Here is a 22,887-nt window from a genome sequence, read left to right as displayed (position 1 = left end):
AAGTCTCTACGCAACGCCTAGGTGATCGAGCCTATCACAGAACACTTGATCCCCGTCAATTCGAGCAGCTCTGTGTTGCACGCGGTGAAGTGGTTTGAACTAATACTGGGATGTGTCTCATCAAAGATGACAGCATTAGAATGTGGGCCGGCTTGAAGTATTGCTGTGCTTAAACTTTACCACACAAGCGTGTATTAAGAAAGTTTTAAAATTCAAACACGTTGTTACACAATGACGGTCTGCGACTACTTCCTTTACTCCACTCCATTCAATTATTTTAAACTCTTCTTATATCTTAATACTCCTCGCTGTCTCCATTAAATCTCCGATCGACTTGGCATTCATCTGCATTCGCACCATAATTCCTTCAGTCAGCTTTCACACATTCTTACTAACCAACCTAGTTGGTACTTTTAAGGCGTAATATCTTTCAGTACTTATACCTACCTACAATATAATAACAATAGCCTTCAAGCACTTCATTAGAACTGTTAGTTGGTGTCGGTGTAAGCAACAGTGAACAGTTCCTTCTGGGAACTTATTATATGAATAATAGGTGTTGTGAGGACGGGCGGAGGGCGGCGGGGTGGGGGGAGGTGTCGTATGAATCACAAACAGCGGTGAGCGTGCGCAACCATTCCTGACGTCAGCGAACGTCCGGAGTGTGTGATTTGTGGAAATCATTAGCCATCTACAATACTTACACGATATTTATTTATTTATTGCTATAAACTTGAAGTAGAACGTAAAGTTTACGGCGTCTGTAATTGTATGGCGCAAGGTACTACAAACTATCAAACGTTTGAGCTGATCTAATATCAAGAATACTATTAAGACGTATAAACTTAGTGTGCATCTATGTAACAAAATATATAATGATATGACTACATAAATTAAAACTATCATTACGTGGAAGCGTACCAAGAATACTGGCAGCATTTCCGCGCTGGATAGCTAGCCTGACCCGTAGCCCGAAATAGCTGCCAGCGCTTGGGTTTCCAGTAGCCTTATTGAGGCGCGAAGATAATATTTTGAACATTCTCCGCGCCTCTGGGCCCCACGGGCCAAGTGTCTCGACACCAAAAGGCACAAAGATGTATGACTCACCGAGACCAACATAATATTTGCGACGCTTGCTGTCTTCGGCAGTCGAAGCAGCAGCCCCAGCACCAACTGACGTATCTAGCAAGTAGCGTCCCTCACCAGCGCCCTTCCCCGTGCCTAAGCCACCAGCGTCATTCCATCAGGACGCTTGCCATAGCGGAGGGTAATATCATTTGGCTCTAAAACAGCGCTAAACTCTACAACGTATATTAAGAGCGGCAAATGCCCTACGGATGACTCATTAATGTTGGCGTGACGACTGATACGGCCTGCCGATTTTAGGATAACCCGTGACGCCCAAGAGCATCTACTTTCAACGCCACATCTACATTCAGGTGGTTCATTCAGTTTTATACCTAGCCAGAGTGATATGCCTATTGACAATGTCATATTGTCAAGTAGCGTTCCAATCAGCGCAGAAGGCAAAGTTTGTAACCAAAGCCCGACTCATTTTGTATCACGGCCAAAAGACGAGCACGCTCTGTTCTGTCAGTAGATGAGATCAAAAGATCATCAACGGCTGACTTACAAAGAAGTGCGTCCCATGCTTTTTGACACTTTAAATCGTCTGGATTTTTTTAAATATTTGCAATATTTAGCCAAGCATTGTTACCTTCGTTCAAATACGCAATCTCTGAGTTACATGATTTACAATTCTAGTAACCGAAGGCTGCGAACTATGAACTGAAGATAGAAATGCTGGTAAGGCATGTAAGTAAGTATAATATATGACAAAAGAAATAGCTACTATATCTAAATATTTTATAGCCTTGGTCAGTCCTTAACCATCCTATTCTCAAAAAAGGCGACAGCTAAGAGCTCAGATCCATGTAATCGGCTGTCATGGAAAGCATTATGAACCGCAACCTCTTGGCATATTAGCGCATGGCCATTGGCCAGTTGCTCAACGACATACAATATGGCCTCAGTCGACTGGCTGGCAATCTTCTAGTATCGTACTAGCAAAAGAGAAGGCTTGACAGCTAGTCTGGATAAAGCACAGTCCTTTGACTGAGTGTGACAGCGCTTCGCAGAAAACATGCATCCGATCTTCAAGTTTTTCAAGTAGTCACCAATCACCAAGTTCCTCTTTGGGCGCATCATAGTGGAATTTAAGCCACTGAACACTGGTGTTCCCCATGGCTTCCAACAATAAATTTTTATTACCTACCGATCATAATAGTCGAGCATCCGTATACACAGGCCATGCAGGTCTTACAAGGCACTGATTGGGGTAAAATGAATTGTGTTCCTGTTAATCTCCAGTAGACTGAACTGCTCTTTAACAACAACAAAAATCTGATTCCATCAAACCTATTCGTCGAAGAATAATTTTGGGGTTTGAGCATTCACACTTCCAATTGGTCCGCGTCCGTGTTTTATTATGTCCGTCGAACGTAGGTATATAAACGTAGGGTACAATGATGAATAATTCGAATTATTCGAAAACCGAAAAAATTGGTACGTGGCGGATCAGTATCGAAATGAGGACGCCGTGGTGGGAGTTAGCGCTTCTCTAGCTATAGCAGAGCCGAAGCGTAGGTTTTGCAGTAATATTTTTGGATAGTGGCAATGTCTTTCTCAAGAAATTTCTCGGTAGATTCTGGTAAGTTAATGCCAACAATTTGTTATTTCTTAAAGTGATAGCCCTCACTTCTAGGATTAATTACACAAATTAAATTTGAAAACAACATTTATGAACTATGCGTGACTCGAACTTGCGACTCTTCCACTCAGCCAACCGTTCGAGTGAGGTATTGTTGATAAATCTTGTATGCTTCTCAGGTTGTGGCTTCATCTACAGGATCTACTTTACAATTGATAGCCTGCTCAACCCCAATATTTGACAGTTCGGATCCGGCAAACTACAGGACTATAGCTATTACCTCCCTGCTCTCCAAAATCATGGAGAGCATAATTAACCGCCAGCTTTTGGTATACCTAGAGGGTCACCAGTTGATCAACGACCGACAGTACAGCTTTCTCAATGGTCGATCGTGTTGTGGTTCCAGGTCAATACGACAGCGGTTGCTTTCAAAACCGCGTACCCTCCTCAAAAAGGCCGACTATTATTATATTAATTATTCTGGTATTACTACTCTTACTCTAATATACTAGCTCACCCGATAGTCGTTCTGTCATGGCGACGGTAACAATAGCAAGAGTTATACCATGGCAATGATTGCACTGCGCCTTCTCCCGTCATGAGGCGAAATTGACGCTTCCCTACCATTTCGCGGCGGTGGAAATTAAGACTTACCATCCATAACCATGGCGACCACGTACCGGAGGACGCAGTGTTGGTCAAGATCCTGGAATACGTTGGATGAGGGCAGCGCAGGACCGATCGTCGTGGAAATCTTTGGGGGAGACCTTTGTCCAGCAGTGGACGTCTTCCGGCTGATGATGATCCATGACCAACATACGATAAGAAAGGTTTAAAGAGAAACAAAAATCTTTAATTCTACATCCATTATATTTATTATCATCAGTGGGATAATTAAAAAACTTTCCTTACATTGAAATGTGAATCATCATGTACTTACATACAAATCTAAAGAAATCATTTAATATTATTTTTAGTATATAATATCAAAGCATAGAAAATATTGTCTTATATAATTAAATTGACCACGAAGTATTGGCGGTAAGAAAACACAGTTCAAAAATCAGTCTAGAGAATTTGGTGTTTCATTTGATGTCAGATTACAACGAGTTGACTCAACCTTACAACTAAAGAGGAACATAAATTTTAGACTTATAAAAAATAATACAAAATGAAATACGAAAGTAGTACCGCGGCATCTGACACTCCCCCCACAGAGGCTCACAGCTCACACACCAGATCCATTGAGATTCGGAACGCGCTTGACTAGTTTCTGGCAACTTCCAAAGTTCAATCAGTCTTCATCTCATTACTACCCTCAAAAAAAATGTTTTTGATACAAACAACAACAATCTATGGCCATCTCTCAACTAAATACTGTAATAGCGCCATCTAGTGGCACAACATGAAAATATGATTTAACAAGAAACACGTGGTTCTTTCAGTTTGGTCATAAATCATACAGAAACAATATTTTCCTGTAATCAATAACTATATATCAATATTAACAAATATCTTAGCTTATGTTTCGGCATCAAATTAATTAATACATATTATTCAATTAAAAGTACATACTCAATAGATTCGAAAGTAGGAATTATTGAATACATATTGAGTATTCTCCGCCGTTTTTAGCAACCAAATTCAATTCACACAGCCCATTTTCCATCACATACATAAATGCAGTCTTGTTTCTAAATATTATCACAATAAATGTTGTAAGCTGACATCGCATGAAAGGTAGCATTTTTTGGCAGAGTGATTACCAAAACCCTGGCACATATATAATTATTATTATTGTACAAAAGTATTTAAGTAGCAGTCATATATTATGTACACTACCCCGGTAACCGAAACAATTTAATGATCCTGGAATAATTTTACATTGTACTTGTGTTAGCAGTTGTAATAATTAATTCATAAAATAGATAACTTATAATCTATAGTAATACATTGTTCTTAACTTAAATTGTGTAAGTCGGATTATAGAATAATCAGCGAATATATTGTAATGTGGTTATTTTTTGTAGTGCAAGTTGCTGTTGCATGCAACCCCAAAGCAATCAAAACTTGTCAGTTGTACGTATGTATTTGAGATACTGTTCATACACATTTCAATAACGACGCGACATTGTCAATTTACTAATAAAAATCCTGCCTTTAAAAATCTCCCTTACCGGGTGTATCAGCCTGTAATGTAATGTTAGATTTGAGCATTACATTACATTATTGCAGACCATTGTCGACATTATGATTCTAACAGATCAATCAAATAAAGTTCAAATCGGCCAGAGTACAGCTTGTATAAGAACAACAAGGATATTTCAACAGAAATGTGTACAACCAACATATTCTTCACGCCAAAGGTCTTGTCTACATACAAAGAACGACGACGAACTAAGTCAGATAAAGATCTCTTTTCTATTTCGTTCCGTAGCTTTTTTTCATCGTCACTCGTTGAATATGGACCACGCCTAAAAGGAGTATTATCAGGATAGGGGGCTACGAAAGGGGGCATCAAAGATTTCTATGGTCTTTCTATAAGGCGTGGTGGAGCGAGGGGTCAAGCCGAATCTCACCCAATAACTTACCTGGGGTAGTAGGGGGAATTTTTTCGGCTTTTTGTTGTGAACTTGCGATAGAATTGCTTTAAATTAAGTAAAAAACAGCAGGTGTATATACTAATTATCACTAAACATACGCATTATTAACACTAAATATAAAATCTCCAGCGAGATTGGAGACGGGTCAAACAAAAATATCACAAATATACCTGATTAGGAGGAGAGGGAGAGGAAAGAATCGCCAAAAATAGTTTCACGTAATAATATATGGACGCCCCCATTTATAAATTTGAGTAAAATTTTGAACCAACTAATTTCTTTTAGACTTCATTCAAAACAACTGCATTATACGAAATAGCATCGAAAACAATAATTAAAAATTCATAGTCGCTTGAGACTTATGGTCACTTACAATATTGACTACGATAACTTAACCTACAAAAACTTATAGTTCCGACATTATTGTGATTAGTTGTAAAAATACACTTACACAAAAGATATCCTTAATCGTATAACGAAGACAAAATCTAATACTAGATACGGCGTTATAAATTAGAGAGACAGGACCAAACGAGTACAAGGTGTCGACGCTCACGGTACACGAAGTATGAGATAGACACTTCATTCCCTGTTGGCACATAGTTGAGACTTAATCCCGACGCTAGGTCGTGAGTGTCCAAAGCCGGCAATGTACAATATGATCACTGCGCGTCACAATCCATATAAAAACTGTACATCTACCATGAAATTGTTATTGTTTGCTACCAGAGTCACTGAGTCTAGGAACGGCGCCATTAAAAATGTGCTTGCATACAAAAACTGTCCAGATATTTTAACATAATATTTAATGATGAAGAATAATAAGCTATATTTCTCTGGTCCTTCTTTACTCCGGAGATAAAAAACGATTAAAATAAATAGTGTTGGATGTCCTCCATTATGAATACATAATCCATGAGCTGCCGATATTCTGTCACTATTACAAGCGATATGATAGCGGTGTGACTTGCGATACCAGAAGATTGTTTTTAATTATTTAAAACAAATGTATTTGCCCCTCTCAAATGTCTTTTGCTATGATCACGGTAGTAATTCCTATTCCTATTGAATTGCAATGGTATATATAAATAAAAACACGAGAATAACAAATTTGTTTGCTCTAGATAATTTAAATCTCGATCTACCGTCATTCATCGTCAATCCGCGATCATGACGCCTGCATCAGTGCCGAAACATCACGGTAGGTATGTTGTAACTTGTAAGTCACTATTGAAGCGAAGTGAAATTTTTTCAGTATTGTTCTTGAATACTTTTGTTTTTTTATGGCCGATATACACTAGACACTAATACATTATAGTAATTTGTATAGTCATCTTCGAAAATATGGGCCGCGGAGGCTGGTTCGTCCGCAGTGAGAACAATGAATATGAAACTTGCCATTCTACTCACTGTGCAAGCAAAGTGAAAATCAAAAAAGATCAGCCTTGTTGAATTGTGTAGTATACAAAGAACAGTACACCTTTATTGCCACAAGTGTGATATCAGTTACAGTGGTAGAAACAGTAACAATTACGCGATACATCGAGTAACATCATGGAAGTAGCATCAGTCTTGTGTCAATCGTGTGATGTGAGCCAATCAACGCCGCGCAGCGATCGCAAACCACGCCCCGCCCCTGTCAACAACACACAAAGTACATTTTATTGTTTGAACCTCTACGGCTGACAAATATAGAGCGAACTTAAGACTATGCTTTTATGACTTATCAAGCGAAATGATTAGAAGTCCGTATTTATAAACATCGTTGTGAGTGCGCGCTAAGCTTAAGCTTAGCTCGCGCTTAAGTCCACTAACTAATCCGAACAAAAAAATAAGTATGTGTGTGTAACCTTTACGCGCGGTTGAAGTAAAACTTTATAATAATTAACAGATACATAAATATATTAAACTATATATAGATTAAATGAAGCCGTGTTACCAACTAAGCACCCACATATTACTAAAGAGCTAGGAGCATTGTTAGATTTTTTTTTCTAGGAAACGCTGACGATATATATCTTTGAGCAAAGTTGGCATTTTCTCTACCTAAAATAAAAAAATGCCTTTACTAATATATATTAATATTATTTTATCAAGTGAGATTTTATATATTTTACAAAGAATGCTATAATGTTATAATTTAATATTATTATTCGTCAGAAAAAAAAACACTTGCTTTACAGGTCAAGTCATTATCAGGTTCTTGATTTTCTCTTTTATTCTTAATGATGAAAGAGTAAAATGTTCCTGGGATTCCGCCATTTTATTTGGCAGATTATTGTTTTTATTTCATATTCTATTTATAATTTAATACTTCTATTCGCACATTTTATAATTTCCACTCATTAAATAAAATAATTGATAGTAAGAAATTTAATATTAAATTATTATTAGCACATTAACATGATGTTGTTATTGAATATTAACAAATATGGCTGTATGAGCTCAAACCCTTTGCCTGTCCTAATGATGTGCGAAGAAACCAAAAACAAATTAGCGAATGTCGCAAATGTTAGAAAATTTCTGAAAACTATTATTTATTGCAATGGTAGCTATAAATAAACAAATTATAGCTACCATTTTTGGACCCAAACGATACCGAAAAAATATATACCGTAAATAATTCTTTATTTTATGACGAACCAAATTCATAATAAAAATATAAAATTTACAGATAAAAATATATTTGTTATAATTTGATAATCATGCAATCTATAACATAAAACTGCTGAAGAGGTAATAAGTTAGTCTATGGTGAGACTTTAATTGTTAACATGTCAATGTTGTTAACATTTCAATCCGGCACTCTTATTCCAAAGGCGTAGTCCCTGACTCATGGAAGTCAGCTCTTGTCCATCCGATCCAAAAAAAAGGAGACAGTTCGGATCTGGCAAACTACAGGTCTATAGCAATTACCTCCCTGCTCTCCAAAATCATGGAGAGCATAATTAGCCGCCAGCTTTTAGTATACCTAGAGGGTCACCAGTTGATCAACGACCGACAATACGGCTTTCGCCATGGTCGGTCGGCAGGTGATCTTCTGGTATACCTATCACATAGATGGGCGGAGGCTATTGAAAGCAAGGGGGAAGGCCTGACAGTTAGCCTGGATATAGCGAAGGCCTTCGATCGTGTATGGCACAAGGCGCTCCTCTCAAAACTTCCATCATTTGGGTTTCCCGAGAGCTTATGCAAGTGCACCTCCAGCTTCCTCATTGGGCGTAGCATACAAGTCGTTGTCGACGGTTTTTGCTCGAATCCCAAGCCCGTGAACGCTGGAGTGCCCCAAGGCTGTGTGCTATCTCCCACGCTGTTTCTTCTGCATATCAATGATATGCACCAATGCATACAGCACTGGTGATGCCGTATACACGGGCCATGCAAGTCTCTCTCGGGAAAACGTCGACCAGTGCCGGGAGAAACTTGTGTCTTCTATCGAGTCCTCTCTCGTGTTTGCGTTTTATTATTACGTTATTCGTATTTTCGGTGATTTTTCTACAACTTGCCTTACCATGCTGTGCATTCGCAAACATATAGGTATGAAACATGATATGTATCTGGTTATTAATGTAAAATACGTTAAAATTATCTGCTGTACATGCGGTTTATCAAATTTTCTTTATAATAATAAAGATTTAATTTAATAAAAATCAATAAATATATTATAAATAAGTAAAATTTATTAGTTTATATATATTAGCAACTAATAGAGATCCCACAATTGATGAGGCACAAAGTTTGCCCAGAGACATTAAGCACTGTAAATAATACTATAATCATGATGTTATAGTGTATTATAATATAGAAGGTCCAACTCTAAGCAGTGTATATACAGCCACATACCTCAAGTAGATGTGATTCATTATTTTGAACACATTTACCTGATACTTCATGCAAGGATTCCATAATTACTGATTAAACAAAACTCCTTGCATAATTATCTTCCCAGAATTTGTGGCTCTCATCAAAAATGTCTTGGGTGTTTTTATAAATAACCTATTCAATTTCGTCGTTTTTACAACAAATCGAAAATGTATATAATCGTAAATTATATGGGTGTCGATTGATGAAACTGAGCAAAATATTAATAATGGTACTTATACTTACGTAACATTTTACGCTACTGACGGCTGCTCCACCGGATCGGTGCATGGTTCCTCAGCAGGGAGGGACTTCACTTTGATCTCTGGCACCTCTGTAAGCACTTTACAGTCTTCTTTCTCTTCTTCTTTCTGATCTCCATTTGTAGCGCCATTAGCTCCGTTAACCTCTTTCCCATTTTCCACTGATAATCTAGAGCTCACATCATCATTACTAATTCCATTCTCTTTCAATTCCTTTTCACCATTCTTATCACCATTTGTAAGGACTTCCTTAGGCTCGCTCACAGATTCGGTGACTTTCTCGTCTTTAGATTCACTTGATTCTTTAGTATCAATGGCGACCTCTGTCTCTTTTATGGTGGTATCATTTTCTGTTGAATTTTTCACTGGTTCGACCTTTTGGGTGGTATCTTTCGTTGTGGTATCGTTTTCGGTTATACTTTTCGCTGTTTCGGTTTTTTGTTCGGAATCCTTCACTGGGGTATCATTTTCAATTGACTTTTTCACTGCATCAACCTTTTGTGAAGACTCTTCTGTAATCGGATTCTCAACTGGTTTATCTTCCTCGGTATGTTTGGTTTCAACTACTTCAATTTTGTTGTCAACTTTTGATGAACTTGTTTCAGATTTTTTAGTATCACCGTTTACTTCAGTACTGTCCCTACTTTTGCAACTTTCATGTTCAATATTTTCACCATCTTTACTTCCAACAACCACTTCTTTATTTTCAACAGAATCAGACTTAACCTGGGTGCTTTCTAATGTAGATTTAAGTGTGGATTCAGTCTCAGTTATTTTATCAACTGTATCATTTTCTACCTCCATTGGTTCTTCTGTAATTGTATTTAATACGGGTTTTAATGATATGTTCTCAGAGTTTATTACATTCTGTACCTTGGTCAAAATCTCATCACATTTCTCAAGTTCTTCACCAACGTTTTGAAGCACCTCCATATCCGAAATCTCAGGTGGCTCTTCAACAACTGGTTCAGTGTTTTCTATTACATCTGCCAGGTTTTCATTCGTAATATCATCTATTTCCGTGATTGTTGGAGGTGATGTTTTGTTTGTTACAGTTTCGGTGTCGTTTTTCTCGACAAGAGATTCCACAGGCACAGGTTCTAATATTTCTGGCTCCTCAATAACAGGTTCCATTGCTTCAATTTTTTTTTCATCAACATTGGTATCTTTATTTTCAACTGTTTCAATTTCAGGTGCCTTGATCACTTCTATTTCAGATTTAGAATTTACTTCCCCAGCCTTATCTTTATCGGCACAACTTGCTTTTTCAGTTTCTTTCACAACAACAGTCTCAACTTGTTTATCAGGCTTTTCGTTGTTTACAGCAGGTGTTTCATTTGTTTGAGTATCATCTACCTCCATTTTTTCACATGGTTCTTCTTTTTCTGGTACTTCTGCTGAATCTGCTTCGCCCAATGATTTGAAATCATCATTTATACAAGTTTTAGGTAACTTTACTGGTGGTTCATTCTGAAATATAATAAAAAATTTATTTAGGTACTGAAGTAAACATTTTGAGGGAGTTAGATATAAATGGTGACATAAAAATTCCCTACCATTGCAAGTAAACAAAGTTTTTAGTACCAAATATTAAGGGATTCCATGTTATTAAAACAGAATAATAAAATTTTACTAATATTAAGTATTATCCAAAATATTTTAGTTTTAAGAATACTCGAAATACTGCTAATGATGTTAAGATACAGAATAGCTTTAAGGGTAAATGTATACACTTTTATAATAAAGTTCCAGCCACTGTTCAGGTAATATCTAAAAATAAATTAAAATGTTTTATTAAAAAAATGGCTCTGTCGTCAATCCTACTACTCCACAGCAGAAGTGATCGGACAACCTGGGACTAAGATTATGATTATTCTATAGCAATAGCAATCACAGTCAATATTATACATTTTTATTAAAAAGAGCGCAATTAACAGAAAGCTGGGGAATTTTCTTGCGCCGCTTCTCATCTCTCAGAGCGCCATTTGTTTCCGAAGTGGTAGTAGTACCTAGTATATTAGAAATTACATCAAAAAGAATCGTAATCAAATTAATTTTGACAAAAAAAGCCTTTAATGCCTTTAAATGAGCCACTACTACATAAATTGTGATTAAGTAGGGATCAAGCTAGAAGTATACTATAGCTACAACAATATTCTTATAATTAACAATACTGCGCACTGGTACGCTAAAACAGTAAACTTATTGCTTCACCATAAACACCAAAAAGATAAACATTGTGTAGAGTAATATTTGCAAGCTCTCTGAAAGATTAAGATGAATGCTATGCACCATAAATTTTTTTTATGAGTAAAAGCGATTATATTCTGGTCAACTTTCTTCGCGTTTGTTAGAGAACAAACGCGAAGATGAAGACTGTCAGAAGGTAGACTTATTCAATCCGTCAGTCCCTAGGTTCAGAAGATGTCTGCTAGAAAAAGCAGTTTATTGGCTTGGGTTGAATTGTGTTCATCTATAGCTTATTGTTTTCAGTTTTATATAAAATCTAGAACACATTTAAAAGCATGCTGTGTTCACTTCTTGAAGGAGGCACTCGCCCGTACATGTTAACGTATTTCGCTGTTTTATTGAATATTAATTGTATCCCGTTTAGTGAACCTAATAAAAAAAATTATAGGCTCTCCCACTACAATGCAGTGCCGATCAGGATATATGACGAAACAAAAAATTATGAGCAGTATCGAATCGCAATTGCATTCGTCACATCTGATGTACGTGTCAGAGAAAATAGTTTCGCTACGGCACTGCAAACGAATACAATAATTCTTGTACATTACTGCTCCACAGTGGAAGCCTCTCACTTGTTAACTTGTAATTTCTATTTATATCTAATTAATAGAAAGAGCAGTAAGAACATTATTAACCATAAAGTATGCTCCAGAAAGCAACTGATATTCACTCGGTTAACAAAAATATTTGTGTTCATTAATATGAATTTAAGTCAAGTAACTATAAAAGCTATGGAGAGATTCTTACAATCTCTTCCAGTATAGCTGCGAATGTAATAGTATATTATGATAGAAGAGTTGCTCATTATCTACGAGGGTTACAGCCCGAGCCGTATGCGAGGGCGTAAATCAGCCGAGTGTCTAGAGAGCAAGTTGCTCACGGGTTTCATACGAGAAACAAAAGATTATTGCATACATTTCTAAACTAGTACTTGTCTCTAGATTTTGCAGTTTAGGCTTTTGTTTACAATTTGGACTGCATTTAGTATTTCTGGCGGGGTTACATCTATCAATTGTTCATCTTCTGTACTAAAACTTAATAAGTATACCTATTAACAATTATTTACTACACAGGGACAAATGCGAAACAGACATGAAGATTTTGGGAAATGGCGGGCAAGTTTATTTTTTTTGCACGCGCCAATTGTAAGGTAGTGATAATAAAATGCAAATTTTTTACATTTATACATATATATTGACAAAATTATTGTGAATTATAAATAATTCGATAATGTAATTGGATATTAAGAGCCATAAAACCTCTTTGGTGTTACAAAAAAAACTGTATTACCCCCTTAAATTAAAAATGCTCTGTTTACACTCATTTTATTGGCACTAACATAATTTTTTACAGATAACTCTATTATGCACTAGTGTGTAATATTATTTACTTTATGGCCCTAACAACTAATATAAGATGTAAAAATGCCCACTTTACAAGCGTGTTTAAAAGACTACTACATAGCTACTACTACAACTCAATATATGTGAAAAGCATTCAGTTAAGTTATTAATCAGTTTGGCACCTCTGGGTCAGTCTTGCGTTTGTTGTTGGTGGCAAGTTGGGTGAATGATTTGATGACTGGGTAGGTGCCGGTGGCTTCTTCTGTGAGTTCAGCATTGCCATCACGGCTAACGAGAGCCACTTGGAGACCAGCACTCCGGGCAGCTTCCGCTTCTGTAAGGTTACACAAAAGTTAAATGTGTAAAATATATCCAAAGACAATAATTAATTATACTTGATAAAATTTGGCATTTAAAGGATCAGCTCAAAGATATTATCTCACCATGGATGATCCTCTATTTTAAGCAATGTATGCAAACTAACACAAAATGACATACAAATCGTCAATGTAGCTAAAAAAGAGTATAATATTGAAGACTAGCTGACCCGACAGACGTTGTTCTGTATATAATAAATAAAATAATGTTTTTATATGAATTTGTCAATAATATATCATAACATCAAAAATTATTTCGTAAAATATGCATCCTGCTGTCGTAATGAAATTGTTTCACAGCAGAACTGTCAAACCGTGCGTCAATAAATTCTCTCATAGAAATTATGTATGGACACATCAAAGGAAAAACAAATTTGTTGTTTTTATTTAATTTAGCAGCATTTTCCTATTTATTCACCTTTTAAACCTCTGGACTTCCACAAATAATTCAAGACCAAAATTAGCCAAATCGGTCCAGCCGTTCTCGAGTTTTAGCGAGACTAACGAACAGCAATTCATTTATATATATATATATATATAGATATTAGGGTGAAGTCATAGCTTGTCACACACAATAAAAGTAATAAGCCTGGCTTGTTTTCATTGGTCTAGCAGCTCTTGCTCTATCAAGATGTATAAATTATCTAAGCCTTACAGCTTAAGACTGGAGAGCAACCACCACTGAGGCTAATCTATACTAATATTATAAAGCTGCAGTGTTTGTTTGAACGCGCTAATCTCTGGTACTACTGGTCCGATTTTAATGATTCTTTCAGTGTTGCGTAGTCCATTTATCGAGGAAGGCTATAGGCTATGTTTTTTTTTTTCAAAATTAGGGATCCGTAGTAAAATTGCTATTTTGTAACACAAGATGTAAAATCGAAAACCTATTTTTGCGTGCGGTGCAAAAACTATTGACAATAAAACAAAATGATGTACAGGCTATAATATAGGCAATATTTTATTACTTATAAAACTATCGCGTGAATTATACTTTATATGGCAAAACAACGTTTGCCGGGTCAGCTAGTTAGTGAATAAATGTAATTGTAACACAACTTTAATTAAAAATTAGGTCCACTGAATTTCTAGGACCTTTCTTTTATCCTTTTTTTCATTATGTATTGCATGGAACACTTTATTAAATCGATTAGTAGGTACATTAAAATAGAAAATCCTATTATAAAAATATTTGAATTGCCAGACTTTTAATACAGACCTTTCTCAATATCAGTCAAAAACAGTACATCTTCTGCCGAACATCCAATCTGCTCAACAATTGCTTTATAACTCTCCATGCCCTGTTTTGGACCAACTGCTGTATCGAAGTGTCCTTCTATGAATTTCAGCAAGTCTCCAGCCAAGGAATGACCGAACAGAAGCTTTTGTGCTTGCACAGAGCCTGAGGAATATATGTAAACCTTCTGGCCATCAACAGCTTTCCACTGTTCAAGTGCTGGCAGTACATCATCATAGACACTAGAAATGATTTAAAAATATTAATGATTTAACACAATAACTATAAAATGAATGTTCAATACTAAGTGTTGGTAAACCGAACTTGCTTATATTATAAACATGAACCATGTCAGAAAAAATCATAAGTAAATGTGTATTACAGTTTATTCTAAAAGAAATATATTTTAGTTAATTTTTGCAAATTCTGTACAATATAGTAGCTACCTATTGTTGCCATTTCTAATAAAATTCAAACTAACAGGGAGTTCACATATAAGGAGTTCTTTATATTATCAGAAACACACACATTCTGTATGTCGTAACAACACTACCTTACCCTTAACAGAGCACAATAATACACAAACACAGTACATGTAAAAAGTATGGAGTGAGAATAACGGTACGGTAACGGCCTTAATGAATATATTACTGGCAGCTGTCATAGTTCTTTTCAATTCAGAGACAAACTAGAGTCGGCCCCAACTATCCCATCGTTCGATATCTTACTTACGTGCAAGATTTACCAATTTTTTTTTTGCAAATCGACATTTCTTAGTTCTAACAAAGCAGTCTATTTTTATGTAATAATGTGCGGTTCTAGAATGCAATATGGATGGTTTATAATATTTGAGTATGTATATAAAAGATATATTTGGCACACTTACTGGCCTTTGATGTCACCCTTGTCATATCCTTGCTGCCAGACCAATCCCTGCAACTGTTTGAGCGCTCCCACCTTACGATCCAACGACATTTGCCACTTCACATTATTTACAACACCTTCGATTTGTTCCTCTTTAGTTGTGTCCTGAAAATAATAATTTAAATCTCTAAAATCTATACATACACAACTTGTTACTTTTAAAGTTCCTTCACTTCTGGGATTAATAAAATTTATGAAACATACGGAATTCGAACCCGCGACCTCTCGGGTCCCGTCTGAGCGCTCTTACCAACTGAACCAACCGTTCGAGTGACGCAAGGATATAAAAATATATTCAAACAGACAAAGGGGCCAAATTAATAATATATAGAAAAACTTTAAATAATGAATGGACCTCATCTTGTCAAGACTTCATCCAGCAGAGCATTATGAAAAAAATGTTCTATATTATATTATTACATTATCAAAGAAGTCTTCATTCTCATTCTTTACTTGTTAATAGCTGTAAAAGTTGCTATAATACACAGGTGCATAAATATATAGTCTTTTAAGAAGATATATGTATAACATTATCCCAATAAATAAAATAAGAACAAAAAGAACTGATGCTAATTAGTAACTGTAATTATTGTTTAAGTTCGTATGAAAATAACACCTTAAAGAGAAAAATAAATATGTATTATAATTTACAGAGCAAAGAACAGATGTGCCTTTAATTATACTACAAGTGCTGACCGGGCAAATGTTGTTTTGCCATATAAATTAAGTACCCCGCGCCCGCTCATTGTATGAATTGTCATAAGTAATGAAATGATAAAGACTGAATTATTTAGGTATTTTTAAGTCAAAAAATATAGGTTCTGGATAAGTAATCACTAACATAATATCATATACCTTCGAAACAAGTTGCATCTTATAGTGTAAGTATTATTCCGATCGGTTCAGTAGTTTTCGTAGTATAACCAATGAAAAAAACCGTCTCCCCATATTATAAGTATAATGTATTACTGTAATTTACTTAATTTTTAAGTAACATATTTAAAGTAAAACTATCTTAACGCATCATGAATCAAGCCCTGATACAGAATACAAAAAGAACTCAGCTCGTAACTAAAGCTACGGTAGGATCACAATATTACATTTTAATATTTTACGCACATTATGTTATTAGCTACCTACTTAGGGATGAGGCACGTACAAAATATTGCAGCACATTTACTTTTGGCAAAGAATGTATAATAGTACAAGTACTTGTAGCTTTAAGTAAGGTGGTTGAGGACCAATCAGACGAAGCCTAAGTTAATTCAATTAATAATTAATTTTTTAGTTAAGCCTATATTCAATCAAGTATGTCCTCCGGTAAGCAATGTATTGGATAATACCGCTTTTCTTGAATTTCAATTTTTAATGTAGACTAGCTGACCCGGCAAACGTTGTATTGCCATAATCGTAATAAGAAAAAACCAATAATTAAAATTTTTGGGGTATAAAAAATAAATAACGACCGATTCTCAGACCTACCAAATATATCGGACATAAAATGTATTGTACTATAATAATTATTATATTCGATTGCCATCTTGCAACCCTATTTCTGTGGATGGAACAGAATAATATAAATCAACATACCTACCTTTCCCCTTTATAATGTGAGTGTGATTTTTGATTAAAAACGTAAAAAACCTCCGACTGAAGAGATCTTGATCGGAAAATAGAGACGAACGTAAAACCCTCTTTTTCGTCTGTGTTAAAAAAAATACCTAATTGCTACTCCACTGATGTCAATGTCCAAATCGGGTTCTAAATTCAAAATACGCAGCTGAAGCTGAAATAGTTACATTCCTGCCTATTTTCATTTGTGGCATGTGCCATATTTCGGATTTGGTTTTATATGAGGTGCATTGTCTATATGTATAGAACGTCATTGTTGTTAAGTTCAGAAATTTAATTTGTGGCTTAACTTATGATTTATCAATCTACATAAAAATAATCTGATAGATAGTTAACAACTGTAATTAATCTACCAACTATAGTAAGCTAAAATTAAGTTTAATTTTACCTTCTGAGAAAAGATATAATAATTCTAAATTGTTATTCATTATAAACTATTATTTCAATTTGATTTCTGAAAGACACATCAGAGGAAAAAAAAAATTACACAATTGTTGTTTTTATTTAATTCCGAGCATTTTAATATTTATTCACCTTTTAAACCTTCTCTGGACTTCCACAAATAATTCAAGACCAAAATTTGCCAAATCGGTCCAGCCGTTCTCGAGTTTTAGCGAGACTAACGTACAGCAATTCATTTTTATATATATAGACTAGCTGACACAACAAACGTTGCATTGCCGATATTAAAATCGCGATACAAAAGTAACTGTTGATCGTAGTTGACAAATTTTAAAAAAGTGTCAAAAAAATTAAAAAATTAAATTTGGCGTGGACCACCCTTAACATTTAGGGGGATGAAAATAGATGTTGTCCGATTCTCAGAACTACGGCCTACCCAATATGCACTCAAAATTTCATGAGAATCGGTCAAGCCGTTTCGAAGGAGTTTAACTACAAACACCGCGACATGAGAATTTTATATATTAGATATAGATACACATAATTCCTAAATAAATTAACTAAATTCATCGAAGACCGATGAATTTACATTAATTTGATACAGTTATTCCATTTTTCAATGTGCAAAATAAGTTTTTTTTAAATTTATATAATTTTTTCATCTATCGTCGATAAGACAGGAATTGATGTTAAATTTCAACAATTATCTTTTCAACCAAAGCGTGTTTTTTAGTTTTATTAAACTACTTTTTTTAACATGTAGATTTTTCCTAACTGAAAACACCATAATATAAGTTAATTACAACTCGCAAAGAGACGAATTTAATTTTTGCCAAATTACCTAGAATACGTCATGTGTGCCGATACTTATTTGACTGGTGATAGATAGCATATGACGATTATTTTTAAGAGTTGAAAGTAAATAAAGTGACCTCAATCCAAACGTATTTTTCCAAATTACATAAATTGTAAATCTTAATAAATTACAACAAAAATAACCCTATGGCAATAATGAAATCACAGGAATGAAATAAAATTACATAAGAATAATGCCAATATTTAACTTTGTGTTTGTTTGTTACACATGTCATAATTATCACATGTAAAATAATTTTATCTACTGATATAGCACTTAGCCGTGACCTCTGCGTAATGGTTAGTCTAGCGACTGAGTGAGAAAATTCGTTCGGCTAGCGTGCTCGTGGCGGAACGATCATATAGCCCTCACACAGTTGAATGACTTTTAATAAGGTCCAAGGATAACATTTCTTCTGTATTCTAGGAATTATTTCGTCATAGAGAACATCCAACAAACTATTTCCAGCATTCTCCCACTGCAGGATTTTCAGCCATTTTACTACCTGGAGTTGTTCCGGGATATGTTCCAGAATTACACATACATACATACATACATACATGAAATAGAAGGCTTGATGAAGATGATGTGGACTATTAAGTGATTAAAGCGAACGAGACGAACTATTCATTCGCCGTTAACTGTACAATATCAGATTGCCTAGTGTTATTAAAAAAATGCAGACAAACACTAAGTTACCATAAGTTATTACCTAAGACTTTATGTATGGATTAGGTTGAAATCAAGTCATTTATTAGTATAGATTGAGTGGGTACATTGGTGTTACATTATAATTAAAAGTGCTTACAATCTGCAGGGTAGGCAAGTAAAAATAATATATTATAGTTCTTATTCTAAAGTTAATAGTGAAAACAAACGAATATAAAATTCTCGTATCCCGGTGTTTTTTACCAAACTCCTCCGAAACGGCTGAACCGATTTGTATGAAACTTTGTATGCATATCAGGTGGGTCTGAGAATCCCCTAATGATTAGGGTGACCCAACCCTAAATATATTTTTTAATTTTATTTTATTATGATTCAGCATTGAAAAATACATACAACTTTAAATTTTCACCCATATACGATCTACAACTATTAGTGTATCGCGATTTTTATATTATTCTGTTCCATTCACAAAACACCTATATCTCTCAGATATATCTATATATATACCTGTGATATATTGGTAGATCTGAGAATCGGTTGCATCTATTTTTTATACGCCAAAAATTATAATTCTTTATTTTTTTCAATTACTTTATATGGCAATACAACGTTTGCTGGGTCAGCTAGTTATTCCTAAAAGTGCATCGTTCAAATATTCGAGTACATACTAGAGGTGTGCGGCGCAGCGAACGCTAATCAACGAACGACTTCGGTCCGTCTCCCGCTCTTGAGCGCCCCGCGGGAGTCTTAATTTATATTTCATTACGATTCACGGTAGGTACATTTTCGTACCTAAAGCGCGAAGTGGCTCATGACAGCAGACTGGCCCTGACACCCTGAGTAAGGGCTATATTTCACGGTGGCTTAACCATTCGCGCCATCGTGGTGTCTGGGAGCCACCATACTAAACACTATACAGACACCAGAGTCATGAGCTGGTCGCGCCACCAAATTGGTTGCGCAACCGACTGGCCGCTGTGGTGTCCCAGTGAAATATAGCCCTAAGAAAAACATAAATTTATGTTACCTCTCCTGGGATGGCAACAACTCCTTCAACGCCGTTCTCTTTATCTTCAAGTGCAAGCTTTCGGAGTGCGCTGATTACATCTTTCACATCATCATTATCCCACTGGCTATCGAGGAACTGCTTGACATTCTCTTCAGCGTAGGGAAATAACTTATCCTGTAACAAAAATACACAAAATTGGAAACTATTGCACTTTTATAATTTTCCTATCTATAAAAAAACGTCTGTGGCCATTATAGCAAAGATAATTGTCTCATACGGTCAATTGGTATTTCTTGTTAAGAGTTAAAAATTTTGGTTGTTGCAAAAACAATTGTATTTTAAGATCTAATAAATTAAATTATTAAATAATTTACTAAAAGAAAACCACACTATCGAAATTGGTTGCGGAAAGCGTTAGACAAATTCATAATGGTATTCCATCACAAGACAATAGTCCAGTCATTATAGCAAGTTCACCTCGGAATTCGAGATACCCAGCTTGTAAGTCTGTAAATACTTGTATATTGACACCCCAAAAGTTGTCTCAAAACCTACATATGGTAGGTATAAATAAATTAATACTGAATAAAAAGTGGATAGGTTAGGAAAAAAATGATAAAATATAATATATAGTATAATAGTTAATAAAATTGACAAATATTTATAATCATTGATTTAATGATAGTTCATCAACTATTTATGGCGCGTTTTCGACCGGAGGCACCGGTTGACCTGAAGTGATGCTGTGACCGCGCGCTCTCCGCCCTCTATCTCGAAAACGGTTCACCGTATAAAAATTTTACTTTAACAAAATTTGTAAAGAATTTTGTATTCTACAATATTGATACTAAATACAAATAGCAAAAAACCCATAGGAAATGAGATATTTACAAAAAAAAAAAGCGCAAAAACCGATTTTTGTGACCTTGAAGTTGCGTACACCGTATAATATGTAGGTTTCGAGACAACTTTTAGAGTTTCAATACAGTATTTACAGACTTACAGCTGGGTATCTCGAATTTCGAGATTCTTACCTAATTTAAGCTTAAATGACTGGACTACAACATATTTACGAGTCTTGAGCGTTCCTTCATGCCTAATAAATAAATAAGTTTAATGCATCTTATCAAATCAAATCAAAATCAGTTTATTCACGTAGGTCACGGAAATGACACTTATGACAAAAAAAAAATCTTATTGAATCTACCGCTACTTCGTCAAGGGTTGAGCTAATGAGAAGAAGTATCTTAAAGTATTTATTTATATTAGACCTATATAGCCGAGTGGTTAGCGACCCTACCTACTAAGCTAGAGGTCCCGGGTTCGAATCCCGGTAGGTGCAAGCATTTATATGATGAATATGGATGTTTGTTTCCAAGTTATGTATGTTTATGTAAGATGACCTCAAGAAAGAAGCTGGTCTGGTATGGACCCATTTAGCGAGAGACAAGAATATGTGGAAATCTTTAGAGATAGTTCAAATAATAGATTAAATCTTAAGTGTTTAGTAAGTAGGCATGTATTTACTAATAGTAAGGAAAAGCAGCAATAAAGGCTATATTTATTTATTTTATTATGTAAGTATATTGTTTCAAATATATCGTTGTCTTGCAATCCATAACACAGGCTATGCTTAATTTGGAGCAAGATAATTTGTGTAAAAGTGTATGAATATTATTATTATTATTTTATTAGAACTAGCTGTTCCCGGCCGCTCCACTGGGCGAATTTTAAAAGGAAATAAATTTTATTCATCTTATTACAAATACAATAAAAGTGGTTTAGGCGTGAAAAAGCCTCAAACAAAGACAATTTTCATTATATATATGCATATATAGATGAAGACACATCTGTGAATGGCGACGCTATGTGATACCAGACAGACAAACTAATAATTTTGTTGGGTGAACGAACTGCCCTAGAGCGCTATCGAAACCGGCCGCGGCTGGCTGTAGCCTATTCTATAAATACCAACACACAATCCCCACAAAACTGACTATTCTACTTTCAACAAGACCCAGACCTGCTATAGTAGGTAATCTAATAACATCAATTTCAAATCATTTGTATTGAAATAGGCTACACATAAGTAGCATACATTTATAATTTAATTCACTGATCCTACTGTATTTTCCTAAAACACCTAGATTCTACCAAGACCACGTACCGGAAGACGTAGTGTTGGTTTTCGCCCAAAAAGATGGACGGACGATGTGGTCAAGATCGCCGGAATACGTTGGATGAGGGCAGTGCAGGAGCGATCGTCATGGCGATCTTTGGGGGAGGCCTTTGTCCAGCAGTGGACGTCTTCCGACTGCTATGATGATGATGACTATATTTTACCATTTTTCAACCGTATATGACAATTGGGTTATTATGTGGTTTGTGAGACTTCCCTTTTTTATGACTTTAAGGGACAATGCAGTGCCGCTCAGGATTCTTGAAAAACCCAAAAATTACAAAGCACTATAATTGCGCTAGTCTCATTTGCCCAGTAATTTCACTATTTCAGACCGAGACACATTAAAGCTTACATATTACTGCTCCACATACAAGATTTTATCAACGATACGTCACTCAAACGTTTCGCTCAGTTGGAAAGAGCGCTCACACGGAACGCGAGAGGTCGCGCATTCGAGTCCCGCATCGTACATAATTAATCCCAATCCCTTAAAAAAAAACATGTTTAAAAAAGAAAATAATTTCACTTGGATCATAAAATTTGGCAAGTACCTAACAAGGTCAATCACA

At 35.4% G+C, this 22,887-nt stretch overlaps 1 pseudogene; it reads right to left on the bottom strand.

Annotated features, from left to right (window-relative positions):
- Positions 1-3,561: 3,561 nt before the first annotated feature.
- LOC126972577 (claspin-like) overlaps positions 3,562-22,887 on the bottom strand; it is a 51,759-nt pseudogene continuing 32,433 nt past the window's right edge.

Source organism: Leptidea sinapis, chromosome 26 (assembly GCF_905404315.1).
Source record: "Leptidea sinapis chromosome 26, ilLepSina1.1, whole genome shotgun sequence".
Taxonomy (NCBI): Eukaryota; Metazoa; Arthropoda; class Insecta; order Lepidoptera; family Pieridae; genus Leptidea; species Leptidea sinapis.
This window is presented reverse-complemented; position numbering and strand designations above follow the sequence as displayed.